The sequence below is a fragment of the Rhineura floridana genome, chromosome 1 (assembly GCF_030035675.1).
Source record: "Rhineura floridana isolate rRhiFlo1 chromosome 1, rRhiFlo1.hap2, whole genome shotgun sequence".
In the NCBI taxonomy this organism is placed as follows: domain Eukaryota; kingdom Metazoa; phylum Chordata; class Lepidosauria; order Squamata; family Rhineuridae; genus Rhineura; species Rhineura floridana.
This window is the reverse complement of record NC_084480.1, coordinates 9,714,088-9,741,573: the sequence shown is the minus strand read 5'-3', so window position 1 is coordinate 9,741,573 and position 27,486 is coordinate 9,714,088. Positions and strand designations below refer to the sequence as shown.

Genomic DNA, 27,486 nt, shown 5'->3' with positions numbered 1-27,486 from the left:
TCTTACCACATTTCAAATGAGCTGATTTTTCTCTTATCCGCTTTTTTCACTGTCCAACTTTCACATCCATACATAGAGATTGGGAATACCAAGGTCTGATTGATCCTGACTTTAGAGTTCAGTGATACATCTTTGCATTTGAGGACCTTTTCTAGTTCTCTCACAGCTGCCCTCCCCAGTCCTAGCCTTCTTCTGATTTCTTGACTATTGTCTCTAGTTTGGTTCGGTGCATATGAATTATTTGGAAACGCTGCATCTGTGTCATGTATGTGCATCTAAAATCATGGGGATTCCCGCCCACTGTAGAGGTGCTGCGCCTTCAGGAGCTGAAATTCACCAGATGAAGCTCGTGGGGAGGAGAGTTAAGAATGTAAGGTCCAGCCCAGTGGTGCCTGGTGCCCGGTGCCCATTGGGACTAGTAGAGCAGAAGGCAGAGAGGCCCACATTTGGCGGACCTAGAGCCAATGATATTACTTATTTATTACATTTACATCCCACCTTTCCTCCAAGGAGCTCGAGGTGACGTACAAGTGTGGTTCTCCTCCCTCCTCATTTAATCCCTGCAACAACCCTGTGAGGTAGGTTAGACAGTGAGAGAGACAGTGACTGGCCCAACTTCACCTGGTGAGCTCCATGGCGGAGTGGGGATTTGAACCCTGGTGTCCCAGGTCCCAGGCTGATGCTCTAACTAGTACACCACGCTGGTTCTACAAAAAAGGCCAACAGCAGGCATAGCCAGAGCCAATGAGAGGCAAAGCCAACTAATTTTCCTCCCTTCTGAGTTCTCTAAGAGGCAACTCTGAATCTGAAGTTATCGTGAGCCAGTGTGGGGTAGTGGTTAGAGTGCCGGACTAGGGCCCTGGAATACCAGGGTTCAAATCCCCACTCAGCCATGAAGCTCTATGAGCCAGTCGCTGTCTCTCAGCCTAACCTCCCTCACAGGGTTGTTCTGAGGATGAAAGGAAGTGGAGACTCATGTCTGTGTGCCACCTTCAGCTCCTTGGAGGAAAGATGGCGTATAAATGTCATAATAAATAAATATTGGGACAGTGTCCCATGTGCCCTCATGGACCAGCCTCCACTGGTCCAGCCATTCCCAACCTGGTGCCCTCTGGATGTTGCTGGATTCGAACTCCCATCAGCCTCAGCCAGCATAGCCAGAGATCGGGGGTGATGGGAGTTGTAGTCCAGCAGCATAAGGAGAGCCGCAGGTTCCCCATCCCTGTGATGTATTCTTTCTCTATTTCTAGAGATGGTATTACTGGGAAAGTGTCCTAAATTCACCCAGTGAGCTGCAAGGCTGCATCTGTGTGGCCTATAGCTTACAGCATGAGAAGGAGGGGAGACAAACAAGCCAAGCCAGCTGTTCCCAACCTACTTCCTATAATAGGTGGAGTGCTGTGGTGCTTAGGCATGGGGTGAGTAACACCAAATTATGTTTCTGCTTAAGAGTTTAGTAAGGCAACAAGTCAAAACAGTTTCTGAAGTAATGATTTTAGAAAAAGAGCTAATTTTTGAGTAGTTACCCATAACAGTAGATAATAATCAGAGAAAAATACATCCAGCCTTACCTATTCTAGGCTTATCAATCTGCCTTCCTCACTTCCGTTCTGAGTGCCTTTGCAGTCTTCTCCAGACTCTCTCCTGCTGCAGTGTCCAACTGTGCGCTCTCACACTTTCCAGAGTGTTTCTCTCTTTTGTATAGGGTTGCCAGGCTCAGGGCTTGAGACTGTTCCTGTATCTTTAGGAGAAGACAAAGTCAGCCAAGTGCAGGTGTTCTTGCAATGCTGTAATGGGAACAACCACAAGGTGGAATTCTCCCTTCCCTCTGCACAACTTTTAAAAATACAGAGGGCCGCTTGGTTGCCAGGCCTGGCCTCCCAGAGGCCTTCTGTATCTTTAAAAGTTGTGCAGAGGGAAGGAAGAATTCCATCTTGTGGTTAATGTTGCAAGAACAACCTGCACTTGGCTGACTTTCTCTTCTCCTAAAGATATAGGATCAGTCTCAGGCCCTGAACCTGGCAACCCTATTTGTATCACTTCAATACCAGCGCTTTAAGTTTCAAACTGTACATCTCCTGACCAACTCCCCTATTTTTTACATTGATTATATACTTTATTTTTACTCCCTCTCCCACCTTTTTGACCAATCAGAAGGAGAGGAACGTCTTAGTTAACTTTCTATGTCTCCCTTAATTGCCAGCTTCCTAGGATGAAGTTTTGATCCTCCTGTGCAAATGTACCACACAAACTATCCCTTCTGACTCTTCTGTGAACAACTTCCTGAGCAAAACATCCATTTCACAACCAAGGTTTTACAACCCAAAACGAAAGTCCTATTTCTTCACGGGGGGGGGGAGGGATTTGAAAGTGGCTCACCCAGTCCTGCTCTGACACTCCAGCTAAATGTTGTCAAACTGTAACTCCTGTCATCTCTGATCTTTGGCCATGCTGGTTGAGGGTGATGCAAGTTAAAGTCAAATAGCATCTGGGGGGCATCACTTTGGCTACCCCTGCTCTAAACTCTGCATTAGTTGTATATTCCTGCCCATAATGATTAATACGGTGAAGCTGTATTACAAGCACAGCAGTGCCAGCAACATTCCAATGCAAAAAATATCAAAATCTGGGAATGATCATTTTGATTATGAATGAGACCTGAAGCCTTTGCTATCATTTTTTAAATGTCATTTTTTAAATTTTTTATTGTTTTAAGAAGTAACATAACAGTATCAAAATTTGTACTCCTCCCCTATAGGAGTTTGCAATACATATATTTAAAACTCCATGTTTTATTATTTGAGCATATATTATCATGATAACCGTATCCTTTTAGCTAAAGTATTAAACATGACATGTATGACCAACTGCCAAGTGTTTGCTATCCATTTTAAGAGGGTAACAACTCCCTGGGCAGGCTTGCATGGTATTCTTCATTTGGAATGATCTATCCATGACATGCTTTCAGACGTGGGGCTCATTGCATTAGTTTAACAAATTAAAATGGTAGCGCATCTGTCCTGATTTTTAAAATTCCTTTCACACTGCAGTACCTGTTCCGTTAAGGAACTGTGGCTTTTTCAGCCAATATACTGGCATTTCGTGCAACTGTCTTTCACATTGCTGCAATGAACAGAACCTTTTTTTGTCCCTCATCCATTATACACATGTGCACTGTAAAAATGTAAATGTACTGCCTTCAAGTTGATTCTGACTTATGGTGACCCTATGAATAGGGTTTTCATAAGGCTGAGAGACAGTGACTGGCCTAAGGTCACCCAGTGAGCTTCATGGCTATGTGCGGATTCAAATCCTGGTCTCCCAAGACACAGGGGTGTGTGAGAGAAAAGGAAGAAGGGAATGCTGCTACATGTGCCTATGCCAGAATATCAGTACAAGTTTTGTCAGGCAAAAACAACTGATGCGTGCCTAAAGGCAGCTGCAGCTAGCGCAAAGCTCCTGTGATCTTCTGGGTTCCCAGGCTTGCAAACAGATTATTTCTGGAATCATTTATCTCGAAAATTAGCACCAAACTTCTGCTCTATTCCACTAGATTTCCAGAAGTAGCTTTTATGTCATGCAAACGGTTAAATAAAATGCACAGCTTGCTAAGAAAGAAATTGTTGGAATAATGGAACAGTGCAATGTGAAAGCAGCCATAGAAAAATTAAGATCTCAAATAAAAATTCCAATTACATGTTTAATGGCTTAGCATTTGTGGCAATGCTTGCTAGTTCTTGTTCACCTGTTCTGTCTTTTTGCCCTGCTGGGTTAATCGAGTGCAAATCTCTGTCTTTATCAGACTGTGGGAGAAAAACGATAAGTTAATATTTCCCCCCTCTCACAAATACTGAAAGAGAAACAGGACAGATGGCAAGCTTGAGACTTGCTTGCAGGAAGGAATGGCTTATTCATAAAAAGCTAGAAAAAAGAAGAAGAAAAGGTAGAGCTGTATCAGCCTTCTTCATCCTGGGATCCTTGAGATATTTTGGACTGTGAGTCCTGTCAGCCCCAGCTGATGGGAGTTGTACGCCAAACTAGCCGAAGGGCACCAACAGGGATGTCAGAAGGCATAATTTTCTGTTCCGCCCCATATTTGTTGTTTGCAGCGCTGTTTGTGTTCTGCTGCAGTTCGGCTTCTGAAATGCAGTGCAAAGTGGGGGTGAGTCATTAGTCATGTATTGTTACATATTGTTTGCAGACTGAAAACAGCAGCAGCAGATGCTGATCATATTTGCTGGATTGATTTCTGTTCCGGACATGGGATGAATAAGCAAACACTGACAATTTCCGTTGCCATTTCCACTGTTGGCCGTTCAATGTCAGCCATTGTTTTTAATTTATTTATTTATTTATTTATTGTATTTGTATACCGCCCCATAGCCGAAGCTCTCTGGGTGGTTTACAGCAACTAATGCTTGCAAATCATGTTTACAGATCTTAAAAGGATTCCATAAGAACATAAGAAGAGCCTGCTGGATCAGGCCAGTGGCCCATCTAGTCCAGCATCCTGTTCTCACAGTGGCCAACCAGGTGCCTGGGGGAAGCCCGCAAGCAGGACCCGAGTGCAAGAACACTCTCCCCTCCTGAGGCTTCCGGCAACTGGTTTTCAGAAGCATGCTGCCTCTGACTAGGGTGGCAGAGCACAGCCATCACGGCTAGTAGCCATTGATAGCCCTGTCCTCCATGAATTTGTCTAATCTTCTTTTAAAGCCATCCAAGCTGGTGGCCATTACTGCATCTTGTGGGAGCAAATTCCACCTTCCCCCACAGGCGGAAATGTCTCTTATATTACTGGCTCTGCCACTGGGCCTGCACAGACCACCATTCCGAGCAATTCCCCTCCCCACCCCACAGTGATTGTTGCATTCATGTGCAATTGTATTCAGCTTTTATCGATTAAATAGGAAGCTGCCTTATACTGAGTCCAATCACCTAGCTCAGGTCCAGGGGTGGAGAACTGGATCCAGACAGCAAGAAGGCTTCTTATCTCCCCCACCCCTGCAGGACAACTTTCACAGGTGGGAACCCACCTATCAGTCGCCTATCAGTTTACATTGTAAAAGGGCTTGCTCCCAGTTCCTTTGAAGGTGCCTTCTCAGCGCCAATCAGCTGACTGATGGTGGCAGCCTTCAAAGGCCCCCTTTGAAGTCTGTTCGCAGGCCTGGTTTGCAAATGGACTATTTCTTCCCCCTCTCTGTTTGCAGGTGCAGTTGAAATCCAAACTGCACTTGCAAATGGACTTTGAAGGCACACTGTCAGGCAAGGGCTCTGCAAGTGCTGGCTATCCGCTGAACTGCAGTTCCTGCAAATCTCACTTTGCCGCATCCGTACCTGGCCTACACGAAGGGTCATGCATGAGATCAGGTATAAGGAAGAAGGTGTGGCTTTGCAAGAACATCCTTGTGGAGCAAAATGGGTAGGCCTGATGAACGTAATTAGGCCCGTGAGCTAGAGTGCCCCTACCCCCTCCTGATCTATGCTGACCTGCAGCTTTTCAGAGTTTCAAAAAGGAGTCTTACCTGGATATGTGGGAGACTGAACTTGGGAGCTTTTGCACGCAAAGCTGGTGCTCTGCCACTGAGTTATGACCATTAATTTAAAAGCATTGCAATCCATTGACTAAGAATTCTTTAATTGGAAGGTGACCCATCGTTACTGTATGGGCGAATCCATTTCAAAACAGCACACCAAAATATTGCATCCTAAAATGCAAATCCCACTGCTTCCATTAGATGGCGCTAAAACACAAGAGTTGGGATCTTTTGCTACTGAAATTGTTGTTTTCTAAGAAGGCATGCCATTCATAGATTGATAGATTGATAGATGTTTTTCAAACTTCATACCAAATGGGGGGAGAAGAAGAAGGAAGGAAAGAAGAAAAACAACCCCAACTAAATCTCTTTTCTGCCTTTTTTTGACTTCAGAAGAGAAATGGGCATTTCAAAAATGTTCCTGATTAGATTGGAACAAAGAGATGATGCATCCGTCCGGGATGAATCACAAGGCGCAAAGCTTTCTGTCACCCTGATATAGACCTGAAATGCTTAGCTTGAATTTATAGCCCCGTCTAAGAGCCACAAGACTCTGTTTACTCATAAGGGAGAACTGGGTGCAGTTTCCAGCTGCTCTTCAGTGTGATCTGTTACTTTATCACCTTGATGGATCCAGAAGATACAATAACTCTCCCATCTAAGATGTGGGGCTACAATAGATTCTTTATCAGCTCTCTTTGGTTTTAATCTCATATCCTGGCGATAAAGCCCCCCGTCCCATCTCTCACTTTGACACACAGACACACAGACACATTATTGCAACTCCTTGCTGTGGAATAATAATAATAATAATAATAATAATAATAAATTTAATTTCTTCGTCGCCTATCTGGCCAATGGCCACTCTAGGCGACTTACAAAATTATTAAAATACAATTAATAAAATACAGTAATACAATAAAAACAATAGATCTACAACAACAATATTAAAACTGGGTAGAGGCATTACAATTATATCGATTAACCCTCCCCGGATACCCCGAAGGCCTGCTGAAAAAGCCAGGTCTTTAAGGCTTTCCGAAATACATTTAGGGAAGAGGCGTGCCGGAGATCTTGTGGGAGGGAGTTCCAAAGAGTGGGGGCCGCCACTGAGAATGCCCTCTCTCTTGTACCCGCCAATCTGGCTGTTTTTGTTGGCGGGATTGAGAGAAGGCCCTGTGTGGCCGATCTTGTCGGGCGGCATAATTGGTGGCGTTGAAGGCGCTCCGTGAGATAAACTGGGCCGAAACCGTGTAGGGATTTAAAGGTCAATACCAACACCTTGAATTGGGCTCGGAAAACAACTGGAAGCCAGTGTAGGTCGAACAACACTGGTGTGATGTGATCTCGGCGGCGACTATTCGTAAGTAGTCGAGCCGCCGCATTTTGTATCAGTTGTAATTTCTGGACCGTTTTCAAGGGTAACCCCACGTAGAGCGCATTACAGTAGTCCAAACGAGAGGTGATCAGGGCGTGTACCACCAGTGGGAGCTGATGAACAGGAAGGTAGGGTTGCAGCCTTCGTATCAGGTGTAGTTGGTACCAGGCTGCCCGGCTCAGTGCCAAAATCTGAGCCTCCATGGACAGCCTGGAATCAAGCACAACCCCAAGGCTGCGGACCTGGTCCTTTAGGGGTAAACTCACCCCATTGAACTTCAGGTCAATGTCACCCAACCTTCTCTTGTCCCCCACAAGTAGTACCTCGGTTTTATCAGGGTTCAACTTCAGCTTGTTCCTTCCCATCCATCCACTCACGGATTCCAGGCAGTTGGACAAGGTCTCCACAGCCAACTCTGGTGAAGATTTAAATGAGAGAATAATCCATTTTTATTTTAGAACAGAAGGACGGATCCTCTGCTACCAAAATTAGAGTTGGCCCAAGACATTTTCCCCCCTGAGGAGTCAACAGTGGGTTGGATTCAATGGTAGGGTCCATGGCTCCATGGTCAGGCACATGTCTTGCATGCATAAGGTCCCAAGTTCAATCTCCAGTTTATTTTTTTAATTCATTGCCATTTAACAACATGTATATAGCACCCTCAACAAAAGATCTCTAAATGGTTTGCAAAGGACAATCTAAAACATCTGTTTAAAAATACAGATAAAAGGAAATATTAGAAGCAAGTTAACATAGCAATTTTAAAACATAATAAAATCACATGTTTAATTACAGTTGAAAGATTTAAGATTGCCGGGCAGCAAAGACCTGTGTCTGAGAATTTGAACTAACACTGCCAGTCGGAGTCAAAAAGATCAGTGGATTGATCCAGTAGTGTAGTGGCAAATTCAGAAGTACAGGGTCCCTTCATGAATCGATAGTCATGCCACCCCCCAACATCCCCTCACTTGCTTGCTCTCTGTCATCATCTCCACACTCCTCAGTCCCTCCCCAGTGCATCTTCTCCTACAACAACAGACATCCCTAGGAGCCAATCAGTATGAATGTTAACTACCGAGAAGAGTCTTCTCAGTGGCTGACTCACCTCCTTGCACTCTGATTGTCTCCAATCAGCAGGAAAGGCCAAGGAAGCATGTTCAAATACTCTTCTCAGTTGCTAACACACATCCCTTTCCTGCTGATTGGCTCATAGGATGCAGGAGACATGTGGACCCTTCTGGGACTCTGCTCCCAAAAAAGGAAGGGGTCTAAGCCCCCCCGAGATCCTGGATGACTACACCCCTCATGGCAGTTTTGTAATGGGGTAAAATCCTGATGCCTGAGGTGGAGAACACGATGGCACTCCTCCCTCTCCAGTTCCATTTGCAAAATCCTACCAGATCTACCATTGAAACTTACTTTGACATTGAGACAAGAAGCTAAATCAGGAATCCACGGCACCCAGAGCACCTTCAGGACCTTGGAGAGCTCCTAGTATCCTACTAAGGGAACCATAGGGTCTAATGCCTCTGCGAACTCTAAGACCCAACTGAAACATTATATATGTTTGTTTGCTTTTTACATTTATATCCCACCTTTCCTCCAAGGAGCTCAAGGTGGTTCTCCCTCCCATTTTATCCTCACAACAACCCTGTGAGGTAGATTAGGCTGAGAGATTGTGAGTAGCCCAAGGTCACGCAATAAGCTTCAACATCCTGTTTCACACCTCTGGCTCAGTTGTAACAGCACTGGCTATGTTTTGGTTGTTGTTGTTTTTTAAGGATTTTTTGGTAACTTTTTCTCAGTATGAAAGTAATGAAGGGGAACAAACGTAAGATATTCAAAAGACTACTGCAATGCGCTCTACGTAGGGCTACCTTTGAAGACAGTTCGGAAGCTACAGCTGGTGCAGAATGAGGTGGCCAGATTGTTAACAAGGACCAGGCAGTCCGAGCACATAACACCTGTTCTGGCTTGCCTGCACTGGCTGCCAATATGCTTCCGGGCCAGATTCAAAGTGTTGGTATTAACCTATAAAGCCTTATACGGCACAGGACCACGATACCTGTCGGAACGCCTCTCCCGATACGAACCGGCCCGTACACTACAGTCTACTACGAAGGCCCTCCTCCGGGTTCCGACTCATAGGGAGGCCCGGAGGGTGGTGACAAGATCTAGGGCCTTCTCAGTGGTGGCCCCCGAATTGTGGAATAGTCTTCCTGAGGAGGTGCGCTTGGCGCCGACATTGTTATCCTTTCGGTGCCAAGTTAAAACCTTCCTCTTCTCTGAGGCATTTTAATTTAAGTTAATTTAATTTTAATTTTAAATGCGCTGTAACTGATTTTAGATTGTTTTATTTTTATATGTTTTGTTGTATTATATTGTGTGATTTTATTGTATTTCTGTTGTTCACCGCCCAGAGAGCTATTGCTAGTCGGGCGGTATAAAAATCTAATTAAAAAAAAAAGTAATAAATAAAAATACAAAACAACTCAAATACATTCACTCATATAGCAAGCACACAAAAGAGGGTAGTAAAGAAAGAGAGAGAAGCTGGAAACATATGAATCATTCAACAATAGATATACATGGAAAGAGAGGAGAGTCAATTAACATCCACTTCTGCCACACATTACACCAATGTAATGCAAAGCTGTGTACGTGGAATGGCAGAGGATCAAAAGTGATCATCACAATAAGTGTTCTGTATATCTAGCAAATGCAAGAGATAGTAGAGTGTAATATTACCTAACACGTTGACTGCACCCACAGTGTTGCTCACCCTTTGACAAGCAGCGCAGACTGGATCTGATAGAAGTTGTAGCCCAGAACATCTGGCACCAGGTTGGCAAAGGCTGGTGGGGCAGCTCCTCTCCAAAGTAGATGGTGGGCCATTAAAAGGACCTCACCTTATTTTGCAGTCTTTGTGTCCTGTCGGGCTGCCTGTGATGATGGCGGCAGAGCACACCCATCATGGCTAGTAGCTACTGATAGCCTTATCCTCCATGAATTTGTCTAATCTTTTTTTAAAGCGGGCTGGGGAGATAGGGATACCAGTAGAGACTCTTCCTCTGAATCAGGAGGCAGGGCTGTGTCTTCCAGCTGGGAGCATCCTGGCAAATGTCCTGGCAATACTTCCCCCAAGGTTGGGGCTGGAGTCTTATTCTCCTCTGAGGCCTCCTTCACATTATGCAAAGTCCCCAGGTTGTGAGTTATGACCGTTGGTACCTGCGTAGGACAGCTTCACACAGCCACCTAATGAAGGGCCACCAACAGGGGGCAACACTAGTCATCAAGATCCAGCAACTCTCTCACAAGTATTTCCAATGTGCGAGGGAAGTCATGTGACACACACAACTGGTTGTCATTGACAAAACTGCCTTGTCTTATACATTATATGTAAGACAGCCCAATCCTATGCATGTCTCCTTGGAAGCAAGTGACTCAATCCCTCCCAATTATTATTATTATTGTTATTATTGTAATATTTATATTTATATCCCACCCTTCCTCCTGGCAGGAGCCATGGGTGGCAAACAAAAGCACTAAAAGCACTCTGGAAAATGGAAATGGACTGCCTTCAGGTTGATCCCGACATGGTGACCCTATGAACAGGGTTTTCATGGCAAGCGGTATTCGGAGGGGGTTTACCATTGCCTTCCTCTGAGGCTGAGAGGCAGTGACTGGCCCAAGGTCACCCAGTGAGCTTCATGGCTGTGTGGGGATTCGAACCCAGGTCTCCCAGGTCATCATCCACCTTAACCACTACACCACACTGGTTCTCAAAAGCACTCTAAAACATCATAAAAACAGACCTTAAAATATATTCCAACAAAACATCCTTAAAAACATATTAAAACAAAACATTTTAAAAAACATCTTTTTTAAAAAATGCTTTAAAAACATTTTTTTTAAAAAAGTTTTAAAACATATAAAAAAAAGTTCCAACATAGATGCAGACTGGGATAAGGTCTCCACTTAAAAGGCTTGTTGAAAGAGGAAGGTCTTCAGTAGGCGCCAAAAAGATAACAGAGATGGCTCCTGTCTAATATTGGATGGTGCCCTTAGTCTAGTTTGGGAATGTTCCACAAGCTGGAGCTGGCCCTGAGCAACTGGTGTTTGGAGGGACACTATGCTTGAATATGGAGTGTTTTTTTGGGGGGGGGGTTGCTGAGCTGGATGGGCTTGTAGTCTGACCTCAAATATGTCCCTATGACCTTCACTCTTATGTGTTTGTGTGATCCCATGTAACACTTGTGGACATCATGTGCCTTTGAGTCCCATCAGCTGATTATGCATTGTGTGAACGCTCTTTCCAGTTATCACATGCCAGCATGCAAGATGACTTAGAGCAAAGCCTCTTCTGGTTGCTTCTTCTGGTTTGATGGGCTCACATCTGCAAGCTCACCTGGTGGTGATGTAATGGCAACTTCAGAAGTGCAGGGTCCCTTTATGTTAGTCACAGCCATGCCCTCTCTCCCTTTTTTTGCTGCTGAGTTGGGGAGATCCTTGTTAATGCCTTTTCCCACAACAACAGACATCTCTAGCAGCCAATAAGCATCAAAAGGGAGAGTGTTAGCTACTATGAAGAGTCTTCTCAGTGGCTGACTCGCCTCCTTTCTCTCTGATTGGCTCCAATCAGCAGGAAAGAACAAGACCCTTCTCAGAGGCTAACATACTCCCCTGTCATGCTCAATGCCTCACAGGTTGCTGGAGATCTAGGCACCCTGCTGGGACCCTGCTCCTAAAAAAGTAAAGGGTCTAAGACCCCCTGAAATCCTGGATGACTACACCCCTGGGCAGGGCTAAGTAATTGCAAGCTGCCATTTTAAAGGCTGTTCTTTAGCTTCTTAAAGTGAATGGAGGGTAAGGTTATCATTGTCAATGAGCCATGATGGCTATGTTCTGCCTCCACTGTCAAAGACAGTGTGCCTCTGAATTCCGGTTGCTGGGAACCACAGATGAGGAGAGTGCTTCTGCACTCTGGTCCTGCTTGTGGGCTTCTCATGTTGTTGTTGTTATGTGCTTTCAAGTCGACTACGACTTATGGCGACCCTATGAATCAGCGACCTCCAAGAGCATCTGTCGTGAACCACCCTGTTCAGATCTTGTAAGTTCAGGTCTGTGGCTTGCTTTATGGAGTCAATCCATCTCTTGTTTGGCCTTCCTCTTTTTCTACTCCCTGCTGTTTGTCCCAGCATTAGTGTCTTTTCTAGTGAATCATGTCTTCTCATGATCTGTCCAAAGTATGATAACCTCAGTTTCATCATTTTAGCTTCTCATAGGTGCTGTGACATCAGGATGCTTGACTAGATGGTCCTTTGGCCTGATCTAGGAGGGCCTTTCTTACGTTCTGATCTTCTGATGCATCCCTTTCTTTCCCAAAGGTTTTTTCCCACCCAGAGTGGTTCTTCTGCCAAGGGTTTCCGATGGTGCAATTCATTTGTTGCCTCCCTCCCCGCCTCTCCTCTTCATTTCCACTTTTTGTGTATGTGTTTGAGTTAATGTTCTGAACATTGATGCTGCATAGCTGATGATTATTTGCCAGACAGAGCGACTTAACGCAGATCTGCAAGCTGTTCCCATTTGTTAAATGTCAGGAAAACACATGCGAGTCAGTGGCTTTAGCACTTAACTGCCAGCTGGTTCTTCTGAAAGGAGGGGACAAATGACACTCTATCAAACAGCAGGCTTTCAAAAGAAGGCCTGTTCCAGAACTGCGGTTCAGATGTTCTTTTAACAACCTAAGCAAAACAAGGCACATACCACACACACACACACAGTTTCTTTCCCACTATTTTCTGTTGAGATCAAATATTCTGTTTGCTTGTTTGTTTGTGTTTAAGTGGTGGTGGGGGTAACATGGCACCACCAGTCTTGCTCAGAATAAGCAGGAGGGGAAGCACATTTCATTCCTGTGCTTTGCGGTCATTGCACATGCATTTGAAGGGAGTGGTGTGCATGTTGTGGTGGAGTAGTAGAGGTAAAGGTGCATATAGCAACAGTGTTTTCCCATTTTTTCCCCCATGGAATGCATAGAAGGGGAAATTGTGCTTGCCTCTGCTGAATGTCCCATTTGCATAGAACCTGTTAGGTGCAGAAAACCTGTCTGCACCCAATGTGCCTTTATTTTATTTGTTTGTTTGCTTATGACATTTGTATGCCAGCCATTCAAGAAAGTCCTCTGGGTGGTTTGTGAAAGAAGATAAAAGTATCGTCAGTCATATCAGAGTGTATATTAAAATGAAATTAATACAAGAGAAAAACACAAAGAGCAGCATAAAAAAAAGTCCAAATCCTCATTCAAAAAACAAAAACAAAAAAAGCACGCTAAAGATGGAAGGATCTGTCCATTTCAGTTCTCTCTGTTTCTCATTTACAATAAATTTCTCATTCATAATAAATTTGGTTCTCCATGTTTCTGCAGCAATTAGCTATCTAAAAAAAACCCTCACGAAAATTCTCCAGCATTTTAGGGGGAATTTCTCCTACTGAACACATTTTATGCAGTTTTGACTAATGAACACATTTTCGCAAGCAATTTCTCCTAATACAATGCATTTTTGTATGTCATTTTCACTCATAGATTCATATTTATGCACATTTCCCTCTACCGTACACATTTTTGTAAGGATCGCATGGCTGGAGAACTGCATTGCAAAATTCAAATAAGTGTGAATTTCGAAGGATAGCTGTGTTTCAGTTCTCATGTTGCTTTGGAAAGTGCGACTTTGATCAATGAGGCTTAAATGCGAACTGAATTGAATTTCTTCCCCATTCCTGTAGCACATGCCCATGCATATGAGCATGCACGCACGCGCACACACACACACCAAGCATAAAATCAATATAAGACTGCCTAAAAGCCAGCACAGGGGGAAAGGATTCGTACCAACAGCTCATACAGACTCTCTTCTGATCAACACATCGAAGTTGGCAGTGGAGACAGTGGCAGAATCACACATCTCTCCCCGCTAAGACATCACTGAAAGTGTAAGAAGGGTCAACTGTTGTATTCCCTTTGTGGAGCAAGATGATAGGGTGCTGTTGTTTCAGCAGAGGGTTGAAAGCGATTTGATGGTAGCATCGTTGCCTCTGGTGTGCCTTCGCAGGGGATTAAGTGCAGCGCAGCAAAGAGTCAGAGCACAGATTGTTGCTCGATTCCTGTGAACTGTGCATGGCGGGTGCAATTTAAAATGCAAAAGCTGACGTTGTGTCTAAATGGTCTGCCTCCACCCCCCTTTCCACTCGAATTCCACTTTTGACTTGCGAAGGAGCACCCTACAGGGTTGTATCCCAGCTCCCCCCCAAATGCCTCCTTGCCAGTTCTCATGGCCTGCGCCCAAGCTCCCGTTGCTACGGCAACCACCAGGGTCTACCTCTGCCACTGAGCAGAGCTTGGAAAAGTTACTTTTTTGAAGTAAAACTCCCATCAGCCCCAGCCAGCATGTCCACTGGATTGGGCTGATGGGAGTTGTAGTTCAAAAAAAGTAACTTTTCCAAGCTCTGCCACTGAGGAGACCTCCTTGCTTTCCCCCAGCCAAGGCCTGACTCCTCCACCATCGCCAGCCTGCTGGAGACCAGCTACAGCTGGTAGCGGTAGGTCTAGTTGCAAGGGGGCCTTGGAAGCAGGTTGTTAGGTGGCCTGCTGGGGGGATGGAGCTGGGATTCTGCAGGGCACTTGTGATGAAATCACAGGTATGTATTTAAGAGGGAAAATGCTGCTCGTTAACTTGCGTTCAGGTATGACAGAGTTAACAGAACGTTTAGCGCAATTGGCTGCAATGTTTGCGAAGGAAGGAGAGAGAGGGGTTTTTTTTAAAAAAAGGAGAAATGACAGGAAGTGTTAGGTTTGGGGACTTGTTCTGTCAACACCTAGGGAACAGGGTTTGGCGTCTTAATGTGGATTGGGTTTCGCATGAGTAGGCAGGCAGGTTAGGGTTAGGACTATACCATAGATAACATCTGCAATTTACACTCCGATCATAATGAGGCTTTCTTTGTTGGATTCTGTAGAATTCCATGTGTGTGCTTGGTCTTTATAACACTACCCGAATCAGAAGTTAAACTTAATATCTATAGTTACCCACACACATAGAAACCATATATAACCCAATAGGCACACTCTGGGAGGGCTTGTGGTGCAGCAGGCAACTGGCCACAGCGGAGGCAGGCCTCCTTGGGGGTCACCTGTTTCAGGCATGAGGGACAGGAGTGCTGTGTGCCCAGGACCTAGGATGCCACAGAACCCGTCCGCAAGCGCCTCCCCTGAGGGGAAGGAGATTGTGAAGCAGCGGCCACACCCCACAGGATCAAATCCTCCACTCACCAGCCGGCAACAAGGGTGCTGCTCAGAGTTCTAGGAGAGTTTTCCTGCCGGGATGGAAGGGGTGTTTATTTGCACCTGAGGGCCGCATTTCCTTCTGGGCAAACACCTGGGGGCCGCATGCCAGTGGTGGGTGGGGCCAGGGGCAAGAGTGGACAGAGCAACAGATGTTAATTTTACCATTGGAGGGTAGGAATGGAACAACAACTCTTTCTGCATGGAGAGGCAGAGAGAGAAGTGTGTGTAGAAACAAGCCTCCAACGGTAAAATTAACATTTGTTGCTCTGAAAGAGGTGACCCCCAAGGGCGCCTGGCTCCACTTTGGCCAGTTACCTACAGCAACATAAGCTTCAGCAAACCCACTTTGTTAGAGTTCGAGGACACGTTCCAGCCAGGCAAAAACACTCAAGGAGAGTGTGAAGCAAGGGCAGTGAGGGGGTGCGGCCTAGGGAGAGAGGGTGTGGCTAGGGAGGGGGTGTGGGCCATGGAGAGTCTGAAGGGCCTCATTCTCTTCCCCCTCCCCAGCCTGAGGTTCCTCTAACTGAGGTTAGTGGGTGCCATTTTTTCCTTTTCCCAGCAGACTGCACAGGAAGAGCAGGAAAGCTAGCCCTCACTCTGAGTTGGCTTTGTGATGATGCTGGCTGCTTCACCTGTTTTGGGGTTCTGGTGGTGTCTGTGGCCATGACAACTGGATGCCCCCAACATCTCTCAAAACATTTTGAGCAAGACATTTTGATCTGGCTCCACCCAAATACAGCCCATTATAGTTTCCGCTGGCTCACGTTTCTGATGGTCTCTCTCTCTCACCAGGACTGGTGAACCAGTTTAGGAGGAAAGGTGGCAACAGGTGCAGATGGAGGCAGAGAAATGAGGAATACTATGTGTAGGTAAGTTCTGTCTATATGAAAGAAGACATTTTCTGCAGCACGGGTTGAAGATCCCCTACAAAAACTCATCTTGCTTTCTTAAAGTGATGAGGGGGGAACAAAAAGATCCCCTTCTTCTCTCCCCGCCCGGACTCTTTAACTCCTGACAATTCTCATAAATCAAGGGAACATCTGCAAGTGGTAAATGTTAAATAAGTATTCACAGTTAATTTTTAATCAACTAACAACAGCAATGTGTTAATTAAATGCCATTACGCAAGTGTAACATGATGCGTCAGCTATGTTCTTAAAGAGAGAAACGTCACCCTTTTGTTTATCATCCCTGGCTCGCCATAAGTTGGAATCCACTTGAAGGCAGTCCATTTCCATTTTTTTAAAGTAACATTTGTTTTCCTGCTTATTATGCTGCTTTAAATGTGTGGTCTTTATTGGATTTTGTATTTGATCTTCATCCACAATGTTTTATTTTGATTTTTTTTATAGTGTCCTATTTGATGTCTTGCCATAGGTTGTAAACTGCTTAGAGGCTTTGTTCCAGAAAGCCAAAGTGGTATAGAGATGATATAAATGAACAAAACAAGAGAATATGTTGGGATTGCAGAGAGAGACCACCGACTGACAGCCTGTCTAAGCCTAAAGCTTACTCCTTGGTAGATCAAAGCTGCACATGCAAAGTAGAATGTGCAACATTCTAGCCCTGTCTCACAACTTATGATTTGCCCAGCCTGTTCCAGGAAGCTCAGATGAGAATTATTAACATGCTTGCAGAGCTGCCAATTGCATCCACATCAGGCCCAACAAAAGTCCTGATATGCATGCTCTTGTTAGACTTTTTGTTCTTCAGTAACAGACTGGACAGCCCTTCAAACAGAGAACTGTGCTCCAACAGCCTTGCACATGGAAGACTGCCCTCTATAAAATACAACCAGGGCCAGCCCTCTGATTAGGCAATAGGCAACAGATGCTGGAGAGTGGTAGCACAACAACCACATTCATATCAAACATCTATTCCACTATTATTCCATTTGAAACAGTCCTGGATTCCCCCAAAGAATCCTGGGAAGTGTAGTTTGTGAAGGGTGCTGAGAGTTGTTAGGAGACTTCTATTCCCCTCGTAGAGATACAATTCTCAGAGTTCTATGGGAAGAAGGATTGATTGTTAAAGTGTTTGGGAAACAGTAGCTCTGTGAGGGGAAAGGGGGTCTCCTGGCAGCTCTCAGCACCCTTCACAAACTGCCCTTCCCAGGATTATTTGGGGGAAGCCATGTCTGTTTCAAGTGGAATATTAGTGGACTAAATGTCTAGTGTGAATGTGGCCAAGGTAATGGACGACTGAGCTATGTGTGGTGTGCACCCACTAAGCTAAGCTGCATACACACCATACTTGTAAAGCACATTTAAAGTGCATCCCCTCCAAGGTATCTTGGGAACTGTAGTTTGTGAAGTGTGCTGGGAACTGTAGCTCTGTGAGGAGTAAACTACAGCTCCCAGGATTCTTTCGAAGGAAAAACATGCTTTAAATGTGTTTTAAATGTATGGTGTGTACACAGCCTTAGTTTTATGCTCCTGGAAAGATGTGACTCCATTGTCAGGGCTGAAATAAGATTCATGTGCCCATCCAATTAGCTTCTTTACATGAAATAGGGGGTACTAGCAAAATGTCTTGGGCCAGTCCTGAGTAGGGCAAACAGCCACCCTAACCCTGTTGGATGTTGAAGGGGAGGCTTTGATTCCCTAGGTGGTGCTGAATTTTGGGCCCTGGACACCTTGCAAAACCTAAGACCAACCCATGTCATCTGTAGTTCTACAAATCTACCTACTTGTCTTCTGTGGTCAACATACAAATTTCTTGGTCTTAATGGAGCTCTCCAGGAGTGCTTAACACGATGTATTTTACAAGCCGGCTGAACTGCACCACTTAAATGCTATTATGTTGATGGATCCTGCTGACAATAGTTTAGTGAAAGACGAGGCGTCAGACAAAACAGAGTGAATGTTTTATTGCAGAGGAACGGGGTCAGGGGAAGCATGCGGGATTTAATATCCTTGTTCCCTGGAACTTTGCCTTCTGCTAACACAGACTGGGACCTTTACATCTCATGGTGAGTGCATTCTTCCACTTTTAAAGATGTGACACATTTACACAAAAATCACCTGTTTTGTCATGGAAATGGAATGAATAAATGAATTAAAAAATAAGGTGCTGACAGATTTCTTAACATCAGCATTTTCGGAATGCAGGTGATTGTGCTCCTAAGAAAATACATGTAGTTGTATCTGCAGTATGCATCTTTAGTCCAGAATAGTTCCTTAATAACAACTTCTTATTCTTATTCTCCTCTTCCTCCTCCATCGTCATCGTCATCATCATCATCATGTTAATTCAACTCTTCCTCCTCCAAGGAGTCCAGGAGAGCACACTTGCTCACAACAGCCTTGTGGAGTAGACTAGGCCAAGAAAGGAATATCACCCACTGAACTTCATAGCAGACACAAGAGCTGAACCAATGGACTGTTTTCTGGACTGTGGATTGCCATCTTACGTTGTTTGCAAGACATGGCATACATTCCTAGAGCTGAAAAGATTAGATCATCAAGTCCAATCACACTGGACCCTCCAGGCGAAGGTTAGAATATATGTGGCCTTTACTGAGCTTTCATCCTGATTTCTTTGCTGGGCAGTTACACAGCAATGATCACTAGTCCTGCATTCATCCTGTTTTGCCTGCAGGGAGTTTGCTTATCTCCCATTAGTCAGTCAGTCAGTCATTCCACGCTTTCCAATGCACTTTCCATACTGCAGAGGGCATGTGTTTATTTTTATGGATTTGTTGCTCGAGGACAACAGAGCACTTTAATCCACTTTAAATGTGTACACCAAAGGTTTGCCTCCCACAAAATATGGTCAGTCTGGAGGTGCCTGCAATCCAGCAGAGGGCACACCATACATCAGCTCTCCCACCTTGCAGAGGTGCTGCCAGTCGGTGTAGACAACTGTGATGTCCTTATATGTTAAAACCTGTAAATATGGTAAGTGCGGGTTTATTAAGGGATATATGGTAAGTGAATTGAATGAGAGCGGGGAGAGCATGGGTTGGAAGGCTGGAGAAGGCTGGATGATGATTGGCTGAGTGTTTGAATGGCTGAAGGTATAAATGGGAGGATGACAGTTGAGAGGGGGTCGGTTGGTGAGAGTTGTTGGACAGTCTTTAGTGGAGAGTTATTTGGATGGGTTGGTTGGCAGAGTTCTGAGGGAGGGTTGGATTATATTTGGCTGATATTTAGACAGTATATATATGACCAGAAACATAAAGAGTGACACTATATGAAACCATACGCTTGTTAAACATTCCTAAAGTAATCTTGTTATTTCCTGGGGTTATCAAATAACTACTTTTATTGGTTTACCAAAAGCCTGATCCTTGGCTGGGAATACACAGACTAGAAGGGAGGGCAGGGTAGTTACCAAGGCTGAAGGGAAACTGTATCATATGGTGGAGGCGGTGAAGGGAGATATTGTAACAACGTCAAGTATCCAGAGCAACCCAGGATTGTATGCCTTATAGACAAAGATACAAGGGGGTTCTGGACAGCAAGGGCACCCAGACACAAAATAACAAGCTATAGAGAGACTGAGGCAAAGTCTCTAGCAGTATTGTTTACAGGGAGTGACTGGTGGTGCTGCCTAGCAGTGGGATCTTGTGAGATCTGTGCTAGAGCGGAGTGAGAAAAAAATAAAAACAACGATCCTGACTGGTGGTGTCCTGAGGTGGTGCCTAGTGAAAGGCGGTAGCCACAAGCAGGTGGGAACCTGACAGGTGGAGCCAAAGGTGGGGATGTCACATGTGGTGGTAGCGGTGGGATCTTGAGAGATCTGTGCTAGAGCAGAGTGAGAAAAAATAAAAATGACGATCCTGACTGGTGGTGTCCTGAGGTGGTGCCTAGCGAAAGGCGGTAGCCACAAGCAGGTGGGAACCTGACAGGGGGAGTCAAAGGTGGGATCATCACAACAACACTGAGCTGGATGGACCTATAGGTCTGACTCAGTATAAGGTCGGTTCCAATGTTGTTATGCTGCTGTTCTGGGCAAATTATATCAATGGTTTTCAGGGATGATGGCTATTAGAGGCCCTAGGGGGACAGTGATGTTTAATGTCATATCATAATGCCATTGTATAAATTTATGGTGCTGCCGCATTTGGAATACTGTGTACAGTTCTGGTTGCCTCACCTCAAAAAGGATACTGCAGAGTTGGAAAAGGTTCAGAAAAGGGCAATGTGATGTCCTTCCCTGGTTCTCCCTGTCAGGTTCCCACCTGCTTGTGGCTACTGCCTTTCACTAGGCACCACCAGGGATACCACCAGTCCGGACCATCCTTTATATGGTTTCTCACTCCACTCTAGCACAGATCTCACTAGATCCCCCTGCTAGGCAGCACCACCAGTCACATCCTATAACCAATACTCCCAGAGACTTTGCCTGAGTCTCTCTCTAGCTGGTTACTTTTGTGACTGCGTGCTTATGCTGTTCCCAACCCCCTTGTATCTTTATAGATAACACATACAACTCTGGGTTGCTCTGGATACTTGAATTGTTATTATTCCTCCCTTCACCACTGCCACCATTAGATACTGTTTCTGTTCAGCCTTGGTAATTACCTTGCCCTCCCTTCTGGTATGTATATCCCCCAGCCAAGGATCAGGCCTTTGGTAAACCAAATAAGTATTTATTAAATATCAGAAATAACAAGATTAGTTTTAGAATGTTTCACAAGCGTATGGTTTCATCTATTCCTGTTTTGTACTTGACTTATTATTAATCAGAACTCCAACTCCCTCTTTCTCCACACTCCTGACCTCCACCCTCATTCAACTGTCATTCTTCCATTTATACTCCCAGCCATTCAAACGCTCAGTCAATCATCCAGCATTCTACTGCTCATGTACTCCCCCCTCCTCTTTCACTCCACTTACCATATGTCTTCTATATAAACAGCACTTACCATATTTACACTATAAGCAGGAACATCACAGGCAACCAGAATGATCAAGGGGATGGAGTGACTCCCTTAACAGGAAAGGTTGTAGCATTTGGGGCTTTTTAGTTTAGAGAAAAGGTGATTAGGAGGAGACATGATAGAAGTGTATAAAATGATGCATGGCAGGGAGAAAGTGGACTGAGTCTACATCTCTCATAACACTAGAACTTGTGGACATTCAATGCAGCTGAATGTTGCAAGATTCAGGACGGACAAAAGGAAGTCCTTCTTCATGCAGCCATAGAACTCTGGAATTTGCTCCCATAGGAGGCAGTAATGACCACCAACTTGGATGGCTTTAAAAGAAGATTAGACAAATTCATGGAGGATAAGGCTATCGATGGCTACTGGCCATGATGACTGTGCTCTGCCACCATAGTCAGATGCAGTAAGCTTCTGAAAACCAGTTGCCAGAAGTTGCAGGAGGAAAAAGTGCCCTTGCACTCAGGTCCTGCTTGTGGGCTTCCCAGAAGAGGCACCTGGCTGGCCACTGTGAGAACAGGATGCTGGACTAGATGGGCCAGTGGCCTGATCCAGCAGCCAGGCTCTTCTTAGGTTCTTATTTATTTATTTATTTATTTATTCTTTAATTTATATCCCACCCTTCCTCCCAGCAGGAGCCCAGGGCGGCAAACAAAAGCACTAAAAGCACTTTAAAACATCATAAAAACACACCTTAAAATAGATTAAAACAAAACAACTTTAAAACATTTTTTTAAAAAGCTTTTAAAAAATCTTTTTTAAAAGGGTCAAAACATATTTTTTATATAAAAAAATATTTTTTAAAAAAATTAAAAAGCAATTCCAACACAGATGCAAACTGGGATAGGTCTCAACTTAAAAGGCTTGCTGAAAGAGGAAAGTCTTCAAAAGGCGCCGAAAAGATAGCAGAGATGGTGCCTGCCTAATATTTAAGGGGAGAGAATTCCACAGGGAATTCTTATGTCCTCTCTCCAATTCTCCTTGGGTTGGTGGAAGCAAAGGGAGTATCCGATGTTTTTCAGGGTCTTAAGGTGTATCCAGAGTTGGCTACAGAATCAAAGAGTATTTATCAGTAGTTCCTTTTCAAACTGGGGGGAGGTAATGAGTGGAGTACTGCAGGGCTCGGTCCTGAGCCCAGTGCTCTACAACATTTTTATTAATGATTTGGATGAGGAGATGCAGGAAATGCCTATCAAATTTGCAGATGATACAAAATTGGGAGGAGTAGCTAATATCTTAGAAGACAAAAACAAAATTCAAAGGGATCTTGATAGGCTGGAGCATTGGGCTGAAGACAACAGAATAAAATTTAACAGGGATAAGTGCAAAGTTCTACACCTATGAAAAAGAAACCAAATGCAGTTATAAGATGGGGGATACATGGCTCAGCAATACTACATGTGAGAAGGATCTTGGAATTGTTGTTCATACAAGCCAAATATGAGCCAACTGTGTGATGTGGCTGCAAAAAAGGCAAATGCTATTTTAGGCTGCATTAACAGATGTATAGTTTCCAAGCTGTGTGAAGTACTAATTCCCCTTTATTCAGCACTAGTTAGGCCTCATCCTATTTTTTTTATTTATATCCCACCCTTCCTCCCAGCAGGAGCCCCAAACAAATCAGTTGATTGGTCATGACACTCTGTTGTTTTACTCTTTTCTATTAAGGTCATTCCCTTATTTGCCAAATGTCATTCTTCTTTTCTTCTGCAAAAATGGCTCCCATGTCTTTATTGACAGTATTGGAAATGGGATGGCTAGCTCCGCACTGAGGAGATGCTTGGCTTCTCCCTGGCCAGCAGGGCTGCATGCAGGCTGCTGACATCCTGTGCCTGCTATCCAGCAGCTCTCTGCATCTGCATGGCACTGACAGACACCCCCTGCCTCTAACCCTGCCCTTCAGTGCCTGCCAGTAAGAGTGTTCTTGTCCTGTACGGAAGCTCACAGGACAACAGGAGAATACTGTGGGGGGAGACACATCCATAAATCCATAGGAAGCTGAAGGTACTGGAAAAGAGGGATAACATGGGGGAGACTAGGGATGGGTGAGAATTTCAATTCCATTCACATTTTAAGCAGAATTTATCAAATCCGCCCTTTCCAAAACAATATGAGAAATGAAACACAGCTATCCTTTCAAATTCGCATTTATTAGAATTTTGGGATGCAGTTCGCCAACTAAACAACATTCGCAAAAATACATATATTAGGACAAAGTGTGCATAAAAATGAATACATGAGTGAAAATAACAGGCAAAAAGGCATGAAATGATGAGAAATGGCTTGCAAAAATGTGTACATTTGTCAAAACCACCTACAAAAATGTGTTTATTTGGAGAAATTCGCACTAAAATGGTGGAGAATTTTCATGAGGATTTTTGTTTTTTAAAAAATTGCAGATCGCTGTAGGAACGTAGAGAACTGAATTTAACACTGGAAAAATGAGACACCGAAACAGACAGATCTTTCCATCCCTAGGAGAAACCCAGCCATAAACCCCCAGATATAGGGGCTGAGCATGACACTCGGGTCCTCTCTATCTGGTTTTCAGGACTCTTCCCAGCCACACCGCTTCCACACCCAGACCCTGTTTTGCACACTTCCTTGGTGTTTTTGCGTGGCTGGATGTGTCTTTGAACACTGATCATGTTTCTTCCCTGCCTGGATGGAGGGTAGAAAGGGGTGCAAGAGTGTGTAGAAACTAGCCTTATTGTCTTTTCTAGTGAATCATGTCTTCTCATGATGTGTCCAAAGTATGATAATCTCAGTTTCATCATTTTAGCTTCTAGTGATAGTTCTGGTTTAATTTGTTCTAACACCCAATTATTTGTCTTTTTCATTGTCCATGGTATCCTCAAAGCCCTCCTCCAGCACCACATTTCAAATGAGTTGATTTTTCTCTTATCTGCTTTTTTCACTGTCCAACTTCCACATCTATACATAGAGATCAGGAATACCATGGTCTGAATGATCCTGACTTTAGTGTTCAGTGATACCATTTAGCTCAGTACTGTCTACACTGACTTGCAGCAGCTGCCCAGGGTTTCAGGTTCCCAGCCCTATCTGAAGGTGCTGGGGATTGAACCTGGCACCTTCTGCATGCAAAGCAGATGCTCTGCCACTGAGCTATGGCTTATTCCTTGTAAAGAAGTAATATAAATAAATATAAAATCAGTCGTATATTTGTAACAGCAATATTGTGAGAAAGTGGAGCCTTCCCTGGGTTTTACAGCTCAGTCTCACAGCTGTCTCCTGCCTCGTGACTGAAAGCTTCACAAAGCTAAGCTAATGGTCAAGGTTTTAGTTTATGTAGGTTTATGAAATTTCCCCAAATATCCAATGATGGGAGGTTTAAGCTTCTCTCTCTCTCTCTCTCTCTCTCTCTCTCTCTCTCTCTCTCTCTCTCTCTCTTGCTTTGCTTGTTAGATTTTACTTTATTATTTAGCCCCTTCCTGCCACGACAGCAACAGTCTTTGGGGGCAGGGGAGACAGAGAGAGAGAAATAGCTCAGCCTTTGAAGGAAGGCAGTTGTTGCAGGTAATTGTTGAAATATCAAGGGTATTGCGTCCTCCATTACTTAAACTTTCATTTGTGGCTTCCATGGTTTTGAAGAATGTTTATGACTGACAATCCTTTCTTTACAGCTCTATCCTTCAAGCTCCGGCTGATACCATGGAGAATGACCGCATGAGTGCTTGATAAAATGTCAAGATGCCATTATTTCCAGGAGAGTGTTTGGGAGCAATAAGGTCCCCTTCCATTTATCTCAACCAGCTGACTTTAAGGCTTTACTATTCCACTTCCTGGATGCACCAGAAGGAAGACTTTCCATCCCCAAATGGCCCTTCCGTAATGTTATGTAGATGGGTTATAACAACAGTGCCGGCACAGTGACATTTATGCCGTACTTCAAGAAACAATATTTGGGATTTAATTAATCATGCACACAAACAAGAGTTTATGGCTGATAATAACTGTGTTTTGAGCCACTTGAAAATATCATTGGCAAGAAAGGAAGAAAAAAATAAGCAAGGCAAGGCAGACGGTGGGAACTCCATGTGCCACGACAGCAGAAGAGACAGATTTGCATGAAGTCCCAGCAAATTTTCAAGCACAGTCTCGAGACCTTTTCCAAATCTTGTCATTTTACTGAGTTGGTGTCAGGTGGTGGTGGTGGGGAAGAGAATAAATAAAGTAATTCAGGGTGTGGGGAGGAAAACCCACCATGAATCATTTGCCATTTAAGTTACGCTCTAAGCAGACTTCTCCCTTTAAATCTAGCATGACAAAAGATCCATTTCTTACATTGTTCTTATCCCACCTTTTCTCCAAAGAGGTCAAAGTGGCACACCCATTGTCCTTCCCGTCATCCATTTTCATCATCACAAGTGCCCTGTGAGGTAGGCTGAGGGGAAATGCGTGGCCCAAAGCCACATAGTAAGTTTTGTGGATGAAAATAAATTCAAACACAAGTATCCACGCTCTGGAGTCCAACATTCTAAAAGAAGCTGCAGGTATTCAGGTATTGCACTGGTATTGAGTCCCCTCTCTGCAATGAGAAACTGGTCATGGGGAAGTGAATCTGGCACTGGAACTTCAAATGGAGGTTTATATTGTAAACGTGCATACTACATTCCATTGTGCTTTCTCAGTATGCATGTGCACAAGAGAGAGAGAGAGATCATTACAATGTACTTTGCATGTTTTTTTCTGGGCACCTTGGAAATGGGTGTGGGGTTGAGCCCGTGGTTGTCATATTCTGGGCCAATGCCAGATCCCACCAAAGACAACCACAAGGCTGGTCAAAGGTTGCTAGACCATGGACAGTTCCAAGTGAGCAAACATACTCCATCAAAGGTTGGGAGCAGACTACGGCCTGTTAAGCCTCTGTCTCCGGACTCCCTCCTCCCAGGCTCCACCCCCTTGTAGAATACATCAGAGCCTTAAAGGGCCAGTCTTCTGGCATGAAGACAGGCAGTCCTCCTCTATTCTATAGCCTCCCTCCTGGTGTGCTTCCTACGCAGCCAGACTGGTGATGTGTGGTGGGAAGCATCTGGTTCTTCATGCTCAGAGGAAGGTGCCCATGAAGGTCCAGGCTCTGGCTTTATAGGCTCTGGGAGGTTCCTCTGAGGGCTCCTGTCCAACAGCTGCAGGCGCAATGGTCTCCCTATCTTCAGCACTCAGCTCTGAGTCCTGAATCTGCCCTTGGTCCCCATCAGGCAGCCCTGGAGCCTCTGACTCTGTGTGTGGATCACTGCTAGATATGGGTCATGGCAGTGCTCATACCTGAAGCACAGAAACCCAAATGTTCATTCTGATTATCTCCCAGAGTGGGATCGCATGACAATGTATTTTGCACCTTTCCTTCTCCCTCTCAAAACATGTGCACCAGTTGAGGTGATGTGGAGGTAATGTTTGGGGAAGGGTCATAGGTCATGGGGAAGGGCCGTAGCTCAGTGGTAGCACATCTGCCTTACATGCAGAAGGTCCAGGTTCAATCCCTGACATCTCCAGGTAGGTCTAGAAGAGAATCCTGTCTGAAATCCTGGAGAGCCACTGCCGGTTAGTGTAGACTATACTGAGCTAGTTGGACCAATGGTTTGAGCTGGTATAAGTCGGGGTCCTATGATACTATGTTCAAGCATTAAACATAGTTATGTGAATGCTGCTTTAAAAAAACAAAAACAAGTCATGGGGACTTCTTATCTGGACTGGAACCAAGGCAGACGTCATGAGCCCCATGGTGAGGAAGAACCTGGGATCCAGGGGTGGGGCCCAGTGATCTAACAGTGATGAATGAGGATACCAGGGAGGGGCCAAGTTATCTACCCATCAACGAGCTCCTCCCCTGAGATTTCAGCTGACCTGGATGAAGGGGTCGAGTTGTCAGTCCGTCCCCTTACCCAGCCTCCAATGGTCATTCCACTGACCTGTCTCCACAGGAGAGGATGCTGGAGTTGGAGTCATGGGGTGATCTGTTCAAGTCATCTCTGCCTCCGTCACCATGGACTTGCCAGAGGATGTGCAGGTGCAAACAGACTGGGCCCATTAACCAGCCCAGTAGGAGTGCCAGTTTGCTTGCTTGGTCCTGAGCTGGGAAAGAAGTCTTGTGCAAATAATTGTGCCCATGAGGGAGTGCATCAGGTGTTGTGACAATGTCTTCATCTGTGCAGCCATGCAGAGTAGTGCCTTGGAGTGATCTCAGCTCTGTGTGAACTGTGTTCTGATCTATGTTCCAGGGTATGTTAACCTGTGTATTAAAGCCATTGGCAAGAACCAAGCTGAAAGACTGAGTCTGAATCTGTTGGTGGGAGCTACGACAGAGGAGAGAAGGAAGCTT

At 44.7% G+C, this 27,486-nt stretch overlaps 1 protein-coding gene and 1 long non-coding RNA gene across 2 annotated transcripts in view; one reads left to right on the top strand and one right to left on the bottom strand.

Moving 5' to 3' along the window:
* PIK3C3 (phosphatidylinositol 3-kinase catalytic subunit type 3) overlaps window positions 1–1,721 on the bottom strand; it is a 157,324-nt gene extending 155,603 nt beyond the window's left edge. The window contains exon 1 of the mRNA XM_061613420.1: window positions 1,572–1,721. The gene's annotated coding sequence lies outside the window, so the exon portion shown is untranslated. The remainder of the gene's footprint in view (window positions 1–1,571) is intronic.
* LOC133378813 (uncharacterized) lies at window positions 1,257–27,285 on the top strand. The gene is made up of 4 exons (XR_009761107.1): window positions 1,257–1,418; window positions 16,049–16,125; window positions 18,529–18,752; window positions 24,791–27,285. It is a non-coding gene; the product is annotated as an uncharacterized LOC133378813 (long non-coding RNA).
* The last annotated feature ends 201 nt before the right edge of the window (window positions 27,286–27,486 follow it).